Source organism: Heptranchias perlo, unplaced genomic scaffold (genome assembly GCF_035084215.1).
Source record: "Heptranchias perlo isolate sHepPer1 unplaced genomic scaffold, sHepPer1.hap1 HAP1_SCAFFOLD_64, whole genome shotgun sequence".
NCBI classification, from domain to species: Eukaryota; Metazoa; Chordata; class Chondrichthyes; order Hexanchiformes; family Hexanchidae; genus Heptranchias; species Heptranchias perlo.
Window position 1 is genome coordinate 1,711,674 of NW_027139666.1, and position 12,270 is coordinate 1,723,943.

A 12,270-nucleotide genomic window follows, 5' to 3' on the forward strand; every position below is an offset into this window, starting at 1 on the left:
TTGACCTCTGTCAGAACTGCTCATTATATGTGCGGACCCAAGACTGCGATATTTCGACATGCCCAAGGTCTACATATTCTCAATTTATTCTCAACGTCGCCTATTATCTTCAGCAAAATGCTTGAACCCTGCAATGTAAACAGCTTCCATCATCACCTCGCTCAGTCTGACCTTCTGTATTCTGGATAAGTTTTAACTCACCCATTTCATGATCCTCAGCGACTATCCTCCGATTCCCATCGATCTTATGTTTATAAGCGGGTGCTCCCCACCATCACAGAAGCGAGTCTTCAGCCAATTCGATTCACTCCAGGTGACATCAAGAAAGGGCTGAGTGAAATGGATACAGCAAAGTCTATGCGCCCGGCAACATTCCGACTGTAGTGCTGAAGTCTTGTGCTCCAGAAGTAGCCGCGCCTCTAGACAAACTGTTCAAGAACAGCTACAATATTGGTATCAACCTGACAATGTGGAAAATTGCAGAGGTATGTCCTGTCCACAAAAAGCAGGATAAATCCAATCCTGCCAATTAATGCCCCATCAGTCTAATCTCAATCATCAGCAAAGTGATGGAAGGTGCCGTCGACAGTGCTGTCAAGCGGCATTTACTCACCAATAACCTGCACACCGATGCTCAGTTTGGGTTCTGCCAGGAGCACTCGGCTCCAGACCTGATTACAGGCGTGGTCCAAACATGGGCAAAAGAGCTGAATTCCAGAGGTGAGGTGAGAGTGACGGCCCTTGAAATCAAGGCAGCATTTGACCGAGTGTGGCACCGAGAAGCACGAGTAAAATGGAAGTCAATGCGAATCACGGGGAAAACTCTCCAGTGGCTGGAGTCGTACATAGCACGAAGGAAGAAGGCAGTGGTTGTTGGAGGCCAATCATCTCAGCCCCAGGACATTGCTGCAGGAGTTCCCCAGGGCAGTGTCCTCGGCCGAACCATCTTCAGCTGCTTCATCAATGACCCTCCCTCCAGCATAAAGTCAGAAATGGGGATGTTTGCTGATGATTCCGCAGTGTTCAGTTCCATTCACAACCGATAAGATAATGAAGACAACATGCAGGCTTGGGCTGATAAGTGACAAGTAACATTCGCGCCAAACAAGTGCCAGGCAATGACCATCTCCAACAAGAAAGAGAGTCCAACCACCTCTCCTTAACATTCAACGGCATTACCATCGCCGAATACCCCACCATCAACATACTGGGGGGTCACCATTGACGAGAAACTTAACTGGACCAGCCACATAAATACTGTGGCGACAAGACCAGGTCAGAGGCTGGGTATTCTGCGGCGAGTGACTCACGTCCTGACTCCCCAAAGCCTTTCCACCATCTGCAAGGCACAAGTCAGGAGTGTGATGGAATACTTTCCACATGCCTGGATGAATGCAGCTCCAACAATACTCAAGATGCTCGACACCATTCAGGACAAAGCAGCCTGCATGACTGGCATCCCATCCACCACCCTAAAAATTCACTCCCTTCACCACCAGCACACCGTGGCTGCAGAGTGCACCATCCACAAGATACACTGCAGGAACTCGCCAAGGCTTCTTCGACAGCACCTCCCAAACCCGCGACCTCTCCCACCAAGAAGGACAAGGGGAGCAGGCACAAGGGAACAACACCACCTGCACGTTCCCGTACAAGTCACACACCATCCCGACTTGGAAATACAACGCCGTTCCTTCATCATCACTGGGTCAAAATCCTGGAACTCCCTTTCTAACAGCACTGTGAGAGAACCTTCACCACACAGACTGCAGCGGTTCAAGAAGGCGGCTCAACGCCACCTTCTCAAGGGCAATAAGGGATGGACAATAAATGTTGGCCTTGCCAGCGACGCCAACTTCCCATGAACAAATAAAAAATGACCCCTTTATTCCCAATCTTTGTTTCCTGTTAGAAAGCCAATCCATTATCCATGCGAATATGTTACCTCCTACCTCAGTCGCGGAACATTTGGATAAACATAATTTAATAGGACAAAGCCAGCATCGCTTTACGAAGGGGAAGTCATGTCTGACAAATTTGCTTGAGTTCTTTGAGGACATAACGTACAGGGTGTATAAAGGGGAACCAGTGGATGTAGTGTATTTAGACTTCCAGAAGGCATTCGACAAGGTGCCACATAAAAGATTATTGCTCAAGATAAAGAATCACTGGATTGGGGGTAATATTCTGGCATGGTTGGAGGATTGGTTATCTAACAGGAAGCAGAGAGTTGGGATAAGTGGTTCATTCTCGGACTGGCAACCAGTCGCCAGTGGTGTTCCGCAGGGGTCGGTTCTGAATCCCCAACTCTTTACAATTTATATTAACGATTTGGAGGAGGGGACCGAGTGTAACATATCAAAGTTTGCAGATGATACAAAGATGGGAGGGAAAGTGGAGAGTGAGGATGACATAAAAAACGTACAGGGGGATATAGACAGGCTGGGTGAGTGGGCGGAGATTTGGCTGATGCAATACAATATTGGAAAATGTGCGGTTATGCACTTTGGCAGAAAAAAATCAGAGAGCAAGTTATTATCTTAATGGCGAGAAACCGGAAAGTACTGCAGTACAAAGGGATCTGGGGGTCCTCGTGCAGGAAAATCAAAAGGTTAGTTTGCAGGTGCAGCAGGTGATCAAGAAACCCCAACGGATTGTTGGCTTTTGTTGCTAGGGGGATAGAATATAAAAAACAGGGAGGTATTGCTGCAGTTATATCAGGTATTGGTGAGACCGCACCTGGAATACTGCATACAGTTTTGGTGTCCATACTTAAGCAAAGACATACTTGCTCTCGAGGTAGTACAAAGAAGGTTCACTCGGTTAATCCCGGGGATGAGGGAGCGGACATATGAGGAGAGGTTGAGTAGATTGGGACTCTACTCATTGGAGTTCAGAATAATGAGAGGCGATCTTATTGAAACATATAAGATTGTAAAGGGGCTTGATCGGGTGGATGCGGTAAGGATGTTCCCAAGGATGGGTGAAACTAGAACTAGGGGGCATAATCTTAGAATAAGGGGCTGCTCTTTCAAAACTGAGATGAGGAGAAACTTCTTCACTCAGAGGGTAGTCGGTCTGTGGAATTTGCTGCCCCAGGAAGCTGTGGAAGCTACATCATTAAATAAATTTAAAGCAGATATCGACAGTTTCCTAGACGTAAAGGGAATTAGGGGTTACGGGGAGCGGGCAGGAAATTGGACATGAATTTAAATTTGAGTTTAGGATCTGATCAGCCATGATCTTATTGAATGGCGGAGCAGGCTCGAGGGGCCGATTGGCCTACTCCTGCTCCCATTTCTTATTTTCTTATGTTCTTATGTTCTCCTACACCGTGAGCTCTTATTTTGTGCAGTTGCCTTTGATGTGTCACCTCATCAAAAGCCTTCTTGAAATCCAATGGCACCACATCCACAGGATTCCCTTCACCAATTTGCTGGATACTTCCCCAAAGAACTCTAATAAATTAGTCAAACACGATTTCCCTTTCACAAAGCCGCGTTGACGCTGCCTGACTGCATGTAGATTTTTGAAGTGCCCTGCTATAACATCCAAATTGAAAGATTCGAGCATGTCAAACGTTAAGCGAACCGGCCTATACTTTCCGGCTTTCTGTCCCCTCCTTTCTTGAATAGAGGATTTACATTTGCTATTTTCCAAACTGTTGGGACCCTTCCATAATCTATGGAATTTGGGAAAATTAATACCAATGCATCTATTACCTCTGCAGCCACTTCTTTTAAGACCCTCGGATGAAGTCCGTCAGGACTTGCGGACTTGTCAGCTTTTAGTTCCAATATTTTTTTCAAAACCCTTTCCTGCTGGTTGTAAATGTATTCAGTTCCTCCCTCCCTTTCACCTCTTGATTCACAATTATTTCAATATATAGCGAACAAATAGAGGAGAATTGCCCTGCTCTTCTTCGAAATATTGCCAAGCGATCTTTCACGTCCACCTGAGAGGACAGACGGGGCCTCATCTGAAGGTCCGCTGCACCAGCAGAGCAGCAGTCCCTCAGTGCTGCACTGAGAAAGAGACAGAGACAGAGGCACAGAGACAGAGAGATTGACAGGGAAACATCGAGGCATATCGTATCCGCTCTATCGCCAAGACCGACTACTACCACCTCCGTAACATCACCCGTCTCCGCCCCTGCATCAGCTTATCTGCTGCTGAAACCTTCATCCAGGTCTTTGTCAAATCATGATTCCAAAATTGCAATGCTCTCCTGGTCGGCCTCGCTTCTTTCAGCCTCTATAAACTCCAGCTCATCCAAAAGACCTGCTGCCCGTAATTTGGCTTGCGCCAAGTCCCGTTCATCCATCACCCAGTCAAACAGCCTTTTTTCTCGACTATTTTTATCACTAATATAAAAAAGTGTTCAAAGTAATTTTTAAAAACATTGTTTTTAACGCTCCTATGATTTTGCACCAGGATCTTTGCTCTCATCAGTGTTCAGGATATTAATCTTTCATTTCTGGAACCTCCGGGACAGTCCTAGAGGGCTGGGAATCCATCAATTAAATGAAAGAGGACAGAAATAGAGACTGAGAGAAACAGAGAGGGAGATAGAGACAGAGACAGAGACAGAGATAGTGAGAGGGGCAATGAAACAGAGACAGAGCGACACAGAGACTGAGAGACATACAATATCCGCTCCTTCATCAGGACCTCCTATTTCCACCTCTGTAACATTGAATCAACAGTTGTTGCATTGGATATTGTCATGTTTCATTGTAATATTCGGGTACTGGATGTAATGAGTGTAACCATTTTTATCTGCAAAAGACCGTTTCTTGCTGTTAGTTTTCAGTTTTGGTACAATAATAAAGGAGCTGTCTCTACTGTACTGTATCCAGGCTGGAATTAAAGAACGAATATCTACCAATCATTGTACCCTGTTTGTTGAACTGTTCTAAATAAAGGAGATACTTGCTTCTATTTGGAAGAAGCCGACCGTATTCTGCTTACTACAAGTATTAACAAGTATTTGTTAACAGAGAAGACTGGCACAGACGGCAACATTTAGCCAGTAAACCATCAGATAATCATTACAAACCAGGGATTAGGGACTTTAGCCAGTAAAACATCAGAAAATCATTACAAACCAGGAGGATCATAGCCTTCACCCAGTAAACGATCCGGGAATTAGCAAAGGCCAGGGATTAGTGCCTTCACCCAGTAAACTATCAGTGAATCAGGGCAGACCAGGGATCACGACCTTCACCCAGAAAACAATCAGGGAATCAGCACAGACCTGGGATCAGGGCCTTTCAAATTTCCAATAAAATTCATTTGCATCACTACAAACATACAATATTCAATAAACCAACGTAATCGGGCAGCGTAATAGAACGTAATCATTTTTAAACATTTTTTCCATTAAAAAGTATTTTTTGATATATTTAATAGTGGTAACCTGGTTAAGTTTTATTAATACAGCTAAAAATAAGGTTGGTCACCAACAATAATCATTTAATTCGTGTTTACAGTCCTCCACCTGTGAGTAACCTGGTTTATAATCACTGAAAATGACGTTGAGTGATAGAGTCATAGAAGTTTACAACATGGAAACAGGCCCTTCGGCCCAACATGTCCATGTCGCCCAGTTTATGCCACTAAGCTAGTCCCAATTGCCTGCACTTGGCCCATATCCCTCGATACCCATCTTACCCATGTAACTGTCCAAATGCTTTTTAAAAGACAAAATTGTACCCTCCTCTACTACTGCCTCTGTCAGCTCGGTCCAGGCACTCACCACCCTTTGAGTGAAAAAATTGCCCTTCTGGACCCTTTTGTATCTCTGCCCTCTCAACTTAAATCTATGCCCCCTCGTTATAGACTCCCCTACCTTTGGGAAAATATTTTGACTATCTACCTTATCTATGCCCCTCATTATTTTATAGACTTCTATAAGATCACCCCTTAACCTCCTACTCTCCAGGGATAAAAGTCCCAGTCTATCTAACCTCTCCCTATAAGTCAAACCACCAAGTCCCGGTAGCATCCTAGTAAATCTTTTCTGCACTCTTTCTCGTTCAATAATATCCTTTCTATAATAGGGTGACCAGAACTGTACACAGTATTCCAAGTGTGGCCTTACTAATGTCTTGTACAACTTCAACAAGACATCCCAACTCCAATGTTGAAAAACTACATTGAACCATTTACTTGTTTCATTGATGTACACTGGTCAATTTCGTGGTAAATCGACATTTTTTGATGTGAAGAACATTTTAAAACGCGCCCACTAATGTCTGTGCGACTAAGAAAACGAGTAGAATTTGAGTAGCTTCCTGAACCGACGCGATCGGTGGAATCTGGCAATGGTGACCTGGGGATCTACAGTTCTGTGGGCGGGACCTGATCCCGGATAATTGAACCTTCAACCTGCGTAGAAGATGGCTGAAACTATCAACGTAAGTGGTTTTGGTGTAACTCACTGACGTTTAAAATTCCCCCAATCTTTTGACCTGATTCGGACGATTCCGCCCGGATTGAACTGCTATTCCTGGTGTAAACAAATGCAAACACGACCCAAATGCTTTACATTCTCCTTTTTAATCCACCCAAACAACACCTCTCTCCCAAACTATGTCTCCCTCTGTCTGTATCTGTTTAATTCTCTCTATCCTTGATTCTCTGAGTTTCCTTCTCTCTCTCTGTCTCATTCTCCTTCTCTCTCTCATTCTCTCTGCCTCATTTTCATTCTATCTCTGTTTCTCTCTCTCAGTATTTCTCATTCTCTTTCTCTCTATCATCCTCTCTCACTCACTCTCTCTCATCCTCTCCCTCTCTATCTATCAGCCTCTTTCAATCTCTCTCTCTCTCTTCCATTCTATCCTCTTCTGACATGGTATATTGAAGCAAAATTGTTAAGCTTTGGAGCGAACTGAATTGAATTTGATATTTCAATTCCATATTCATTTGTGGCACAGCTCAGCTCAATTCAACATCAATGTGTGTATAAGGGACAAGTGTCTCTTGACTGTACTGACTGTATGTGTGTGTGTCTCATTGTCACTGGTCCTATATTGTAAACAAGGGATCCCCCTCGCAGCCAATCTCCCCCTGTGTCTCCTGGTCCAATATCATTAGCCAGGCACGGCCCTCACAGCCCTACTCCCCCTCCCCCTGTGCCCCACGTGTCTCCTGGTCCAGTAACGGAACCCCGTAACCCAGGGACCAACCCACACAGCCTATTCCCCCGTCCCCCTGAGCCCGTGTGACTTGGGCTCTCCTGGTCCAATAACGTAACCCAGGGACCACTGAAACAGTCTCTTTCACCCGCCCCTTGTGCCGCGTGTGTCTCAGGCTCTCCTGATCCAATAACTTAACCAGTCGACCACACTCTCACAGTCTATCTCACCTCCCCCCTCCTTGTGCCCCATGTGACTCACGGTCTCCTGGTCCCATAACGTAAACTTGTTGTCTGTCTATCTATGTGTCTGTCTATCTCGGCCCCTCTGTTTCTCCATTTATGTACAGTGCACCCAATCTGATCAGACCCAGAACAGTGACTGTGATTACCAGGTTTGCCCATTTTGCTGTAGGTGCAGGGCGGCCATTTAGTTGTAGTCCAGTTGAGCTCTTTAGTGCCGCCTTTTTGAGCAATAATTCATGTGTCGTCTTCAGAACAAGTCCTATCTCAATAGGTCAGGTTATCAATAAAATAAAATATCAGAATCTGATTGCAGATCATATCCGGGCTCGGTGCTGCAAATATAAAAAGTACTTTCCGTCCAATTGGGAAGTGTAGGGGATAAAATATTAATTGGGATTTAGTTTTAATTTTTGAAACCCTTCAGCTCTTTCTATAATTTATAAAAAATAACAATTAGAATCAGTGGGTATTTCGCCGCGTTCTTCAGCTCCTCTCTGAATTTAGTCTGGGTCAGGACATAAATACACGTGTTTGTGCAGGAACTGAGAAGCTGCAGCATTCCTCCTGTGGATTCTGTGATATAATACGGCTCATTGGGGGAGTTAGAATAAATGTTTGTAATTCGCTGATAGATGTAAAATACAACCTGCGTCACCCATAACAATATAAAACTACCCGAAATACTGAAGAGTAAAATTATGGATTTCTTTCGGTTCTCCATCTCTGGATCCTTGTGATTCTCTCCATTGCTGCGGACCCTGAGTCCCCTGCGGACTCGTGCGGACACTAAAATATGTCTGACCGTCAGAACATTGAGCAGCAAAATCAAACAGAACGGGAGACAAGGGGTTAAAATGCGGTGAAACATGTCATATGCGGCCCATGCGGGGGAAGTATAGAAGACCTGTTTAGTCACACAAATCCAGTGAACGTTATCAATTATATACGCGTGTTTAAGTGTAAAGTACCTGGGGAGACTCTCCAAACAGCCCAGCACACTCACTGTTCCCAGAACCACAGTCGCCGTTTTCTCGGTACAATATTTTGTTTGCAGCTTCTCACAACAAATGGCCACAAATCGATCAAAGGTGAAAGCGACAGTGAGCCAGACAGAAATCACCGTGGTGGCAAAAATCAGGAAGGTAACGATGCTGCACACGGGAGTAATGTCCAGGAACGAAACCGGGAAATAAATCTCACGAATCCACCTCAATATGACATCAGTGATAACGACCAGGAGATCGGCCGCTGCCATTCCCAGCAGGTAGCGGGTAATACATTTGGTGAGTCCGCACTTTCCTCGGGACAGGATCACAATCGCCAGCAAGTTAACTGTAGGAAAGAGAAACGGAAGCAGAGAAATTACTGATCAGACCTGGAGCCAAAGCAGCAATTTGAGAGGATCTGGGGTGAAATTTCAAGCTTTGTTGCTGCATCAAACGGTGGAAACTGATTCATTGACCTGGGCAGCGTTATCGGACAGAGAAATGTTTAAAAAAAAGACAATTATCAATAATGAATTGGGAAATTGATATAGAAAGTGAATAAAGTGAGCACCGGATCCACTGGAAGGGCTGAGTGAGGGCGCAGTGCCGGTGGGGAAGGGAGAAGGGGGTTTTCCGCACCGGGAATCCAATGGGTTAAATCCGGATTTGAGCTCCAGATGGACGGGAAAGAGCGAGAAGGTCGGGAATGTGGTAGAAGGGGAGGTGCAGCTGGAGACCGAGCCAGTGAGTCCGGTTGGGAGGGAAACAAAGAAAAGGACATGAAGGAGATGAAGGGGAGTCAGGAGCAGATGGTTTGCGGAAGCGGATAAACTGAAGCAACGGATGAGGAGCAGAGGATTCAATGCAACGGGAGCAGAGGCTGGGAGTCACAGGGCGAGACTGTAGGATGGTGTTCGTTGAAATCTAATCTATAGGTCCCAGTAACACAACTCAATTCATAAATTTAACAGTTCCTTTCTATGGATATTTTTCTGGTCGTTGGGTATAAAATGTTTTCAATAAATTTAGTTTGCACATTCAATTAAAATTAAATTAAAATGTATTGATAGAATTAGCCTCATTCTTTATTGATTTAAACTGTCACATAGCTTTTGGAATACAATCCCCTAATAAATCAATGTGATCAAAAAAAGACAACGTATTTTCTTCAAATATATTTAAATTATGTTTATTTATTTAGTCAGTAAATAAGTAAAAGGAACATTCACATAATCAGACTGAGGACCTGATAGCGATAAAAACACGTGGCGCGAGTATAATAAAACTCTCACTATCTGAGAACACCTTCAATTCACATTTCCTCTTCATAATTGTTCTGGAAGTTTCAGCAGCTCATTCCGAAAAATTGTTCACCTCGCTGCTGCTCCCTATCTCTCTGTCTCTCTCTCTCGCTCTCTCTCTCTGTCTCTAGCTTTCTACTCTCCCTTTCCTTCTCCCGTCTCCCTCTGGTTTTCCTTCTCAATCGCGTACTCTATCGCTCGGCTCTATCTCGCCGCGCTCTCTCGTCTCTCTTTCTAAATGCTCCTTTTCACACCCGAGTAAATCCGAATATCCAGCGACTGCTTTCTCTTCACCAGCCCCGTGTTCCAAAGATCCTATTCTTAATGTCAGTTTGTTATAGGTTAAAGGCTCTGTGAATAGTTTAATGTTCCTACAGATCATCCAAGTCTCCATCTGTTCATCTACACTGTTCACTTCATCTACAATGCATGGAATAAACAGAATCGAATGCCTCTTCCAGACACACTTCACAATAATTAAAATTCCTTCTCTTGTAATTATAAAGTACAGCGTTATAGATGGCGGCATTGTACAATTAAAAAAACGGCAACATCACCCCTGCTACTTATAATCTACATATAAATAGAAGGGCTCCTGATTCTAAAAGGTAAAGTGCAAACTGATAAAACATAACTTCTAAACATTGCATTTTACAGTGAATTTGTCCACAGTGAATCAGAGAATAAGATGTGAAAGAATCATCAGCAAACTCAGTTCAGTAGCCAGAATTCTGAAGCGGCGTCAGATACACACACAATGAAATAATATTTCATAACAGTGATAACCAATAAATACATTGAAATCACAGTTAAACTGGACCATGTTATTCAAGAGGGAGGACAGTGCGCTGCCTCCTTGTAACACTGAGACCGTGAGCTTTCATATTATTAATCACTGAAAACACTATGATGAAAAAATATTCCAGGACAGCTTAGTTCCACAACATGAAACTGTTAACAGCTCTGAGACCAGCTCTTAGCCCCGACACCTGATTCGAATATATTCAGTACAGAGAATAATTTAGTCACAATGCCAGTGTTGGATATACAAGGTACATTATAGTTATAATGCAGCTGCTACAAGTCTGAAAGAGCAGAGAATTAGGACATTCCATCAACTGATAGAACAGAACAGGCGGCTGTGTAAAACATGATGGGAGAAAAAAAGTGCCCCGTACAGCAGAACAGAACACCGATTTACACCATTAACAGCTGAGACAACGGCTTACCCGAAACTCCGACGGCTGCAAGAACAGGATAATAAATGTTTTCTATCAGATAGATTACTGGATATCCCATTTCTGTGAGAAGCAGTGATTTCTGTTGATCTGAAAACCGCAACTCCGGTTGGCACTCTGAGCTGATACATTGCAAGGAACTCTGATTTATACAGGGGGTAAATCTCCACTGACACGGTTATACCCCTGACCATTGATATTAGTTACAGTCCACCTGAACAAACACATTTCATCAGCAGCTTTGTCTTCAGTGTAAATGATGACGTGGATATATCACAAACATCTCCAAGTTCAGAACCTTGTCTTAATGAGACCTCTCTTCGGAATAAAGTTAAAAGCTGTGCTCAGAAAGGACTGGTCCAACAACAATGAACGGCTATATTTCTGGTTTTTATATAATTGTATTGACCATGTTCACTCCTGCCGATTCATTTATAAATATTACCGATTTCACCGCGTGTACACTGAACCCAGGAACACAAGCAGACTCGTTTCACTCTGTTCCTGCAGCTTGCCGGTTAAATTATGAATTTTGAGTCTCTGACACGTGAACAGTTAAAGACGACGTTCAGGGTTGCAGCCGAGAAATGACTGTGTGATATGAGGGGACGGACATTGAACGAGCTTCATTGCTATTCCTCTCTCCGTTATTTTACTGCAGATGTTTACCCGTTTATTATCCATTGGTTGACGGCTCCAGTAAAATTGCTCCCGTGTCACCCCGAGCTGAGCTCATGACCCGATTCGACCTCTATCACAATGGCCCCGAGCTTCCCTCGCTCGCCTCCATTCCTTCCTCAGCCTATTGCCATTGAAACCCTGATCAATGCCTCGTCCCCTCTCGGCTCCATTCCTCAGTTCACTCCTGGCCGACCTTCCAAACAGCATCAGGTCCTGCTCGGCTTCACTGGCACTCACTGACGCCCACTTCCTGATCGCTTCACATTTAAAATTTTCATCCTGCGGTTTTAATCCCTTCCTGGCCCAACTCTCCCCATCTCCGCCCTCTCCTCCACACCTGCAGGAAACACACCCGTGAACTTCTCATTCATCGATCATTGGCCTCTTTTGGCGGGACTGCGCTCGTTTGATCAACTCACCTCTCTGATCAAAGCCAGGAGAAGCTTTTCTTCCCACCCTATCACCGTTATATCTGATGTCTCTAAAGGTTCGCAATTGTAAACAATTTTACAACACCAAGTTATAGTCCAGCAATTTTATTTTAAATTCACAAGCTTTCGGAGGCTACCTCCTTCCTCAGGTGAACGATGTGGAAGCCTCCGAAAGCTTGTGAATTTAAAATAAAATTGCTGGACTATAACTTGGTGTTGTAAAATTGTTTACAATTGTCAACCCCAGTC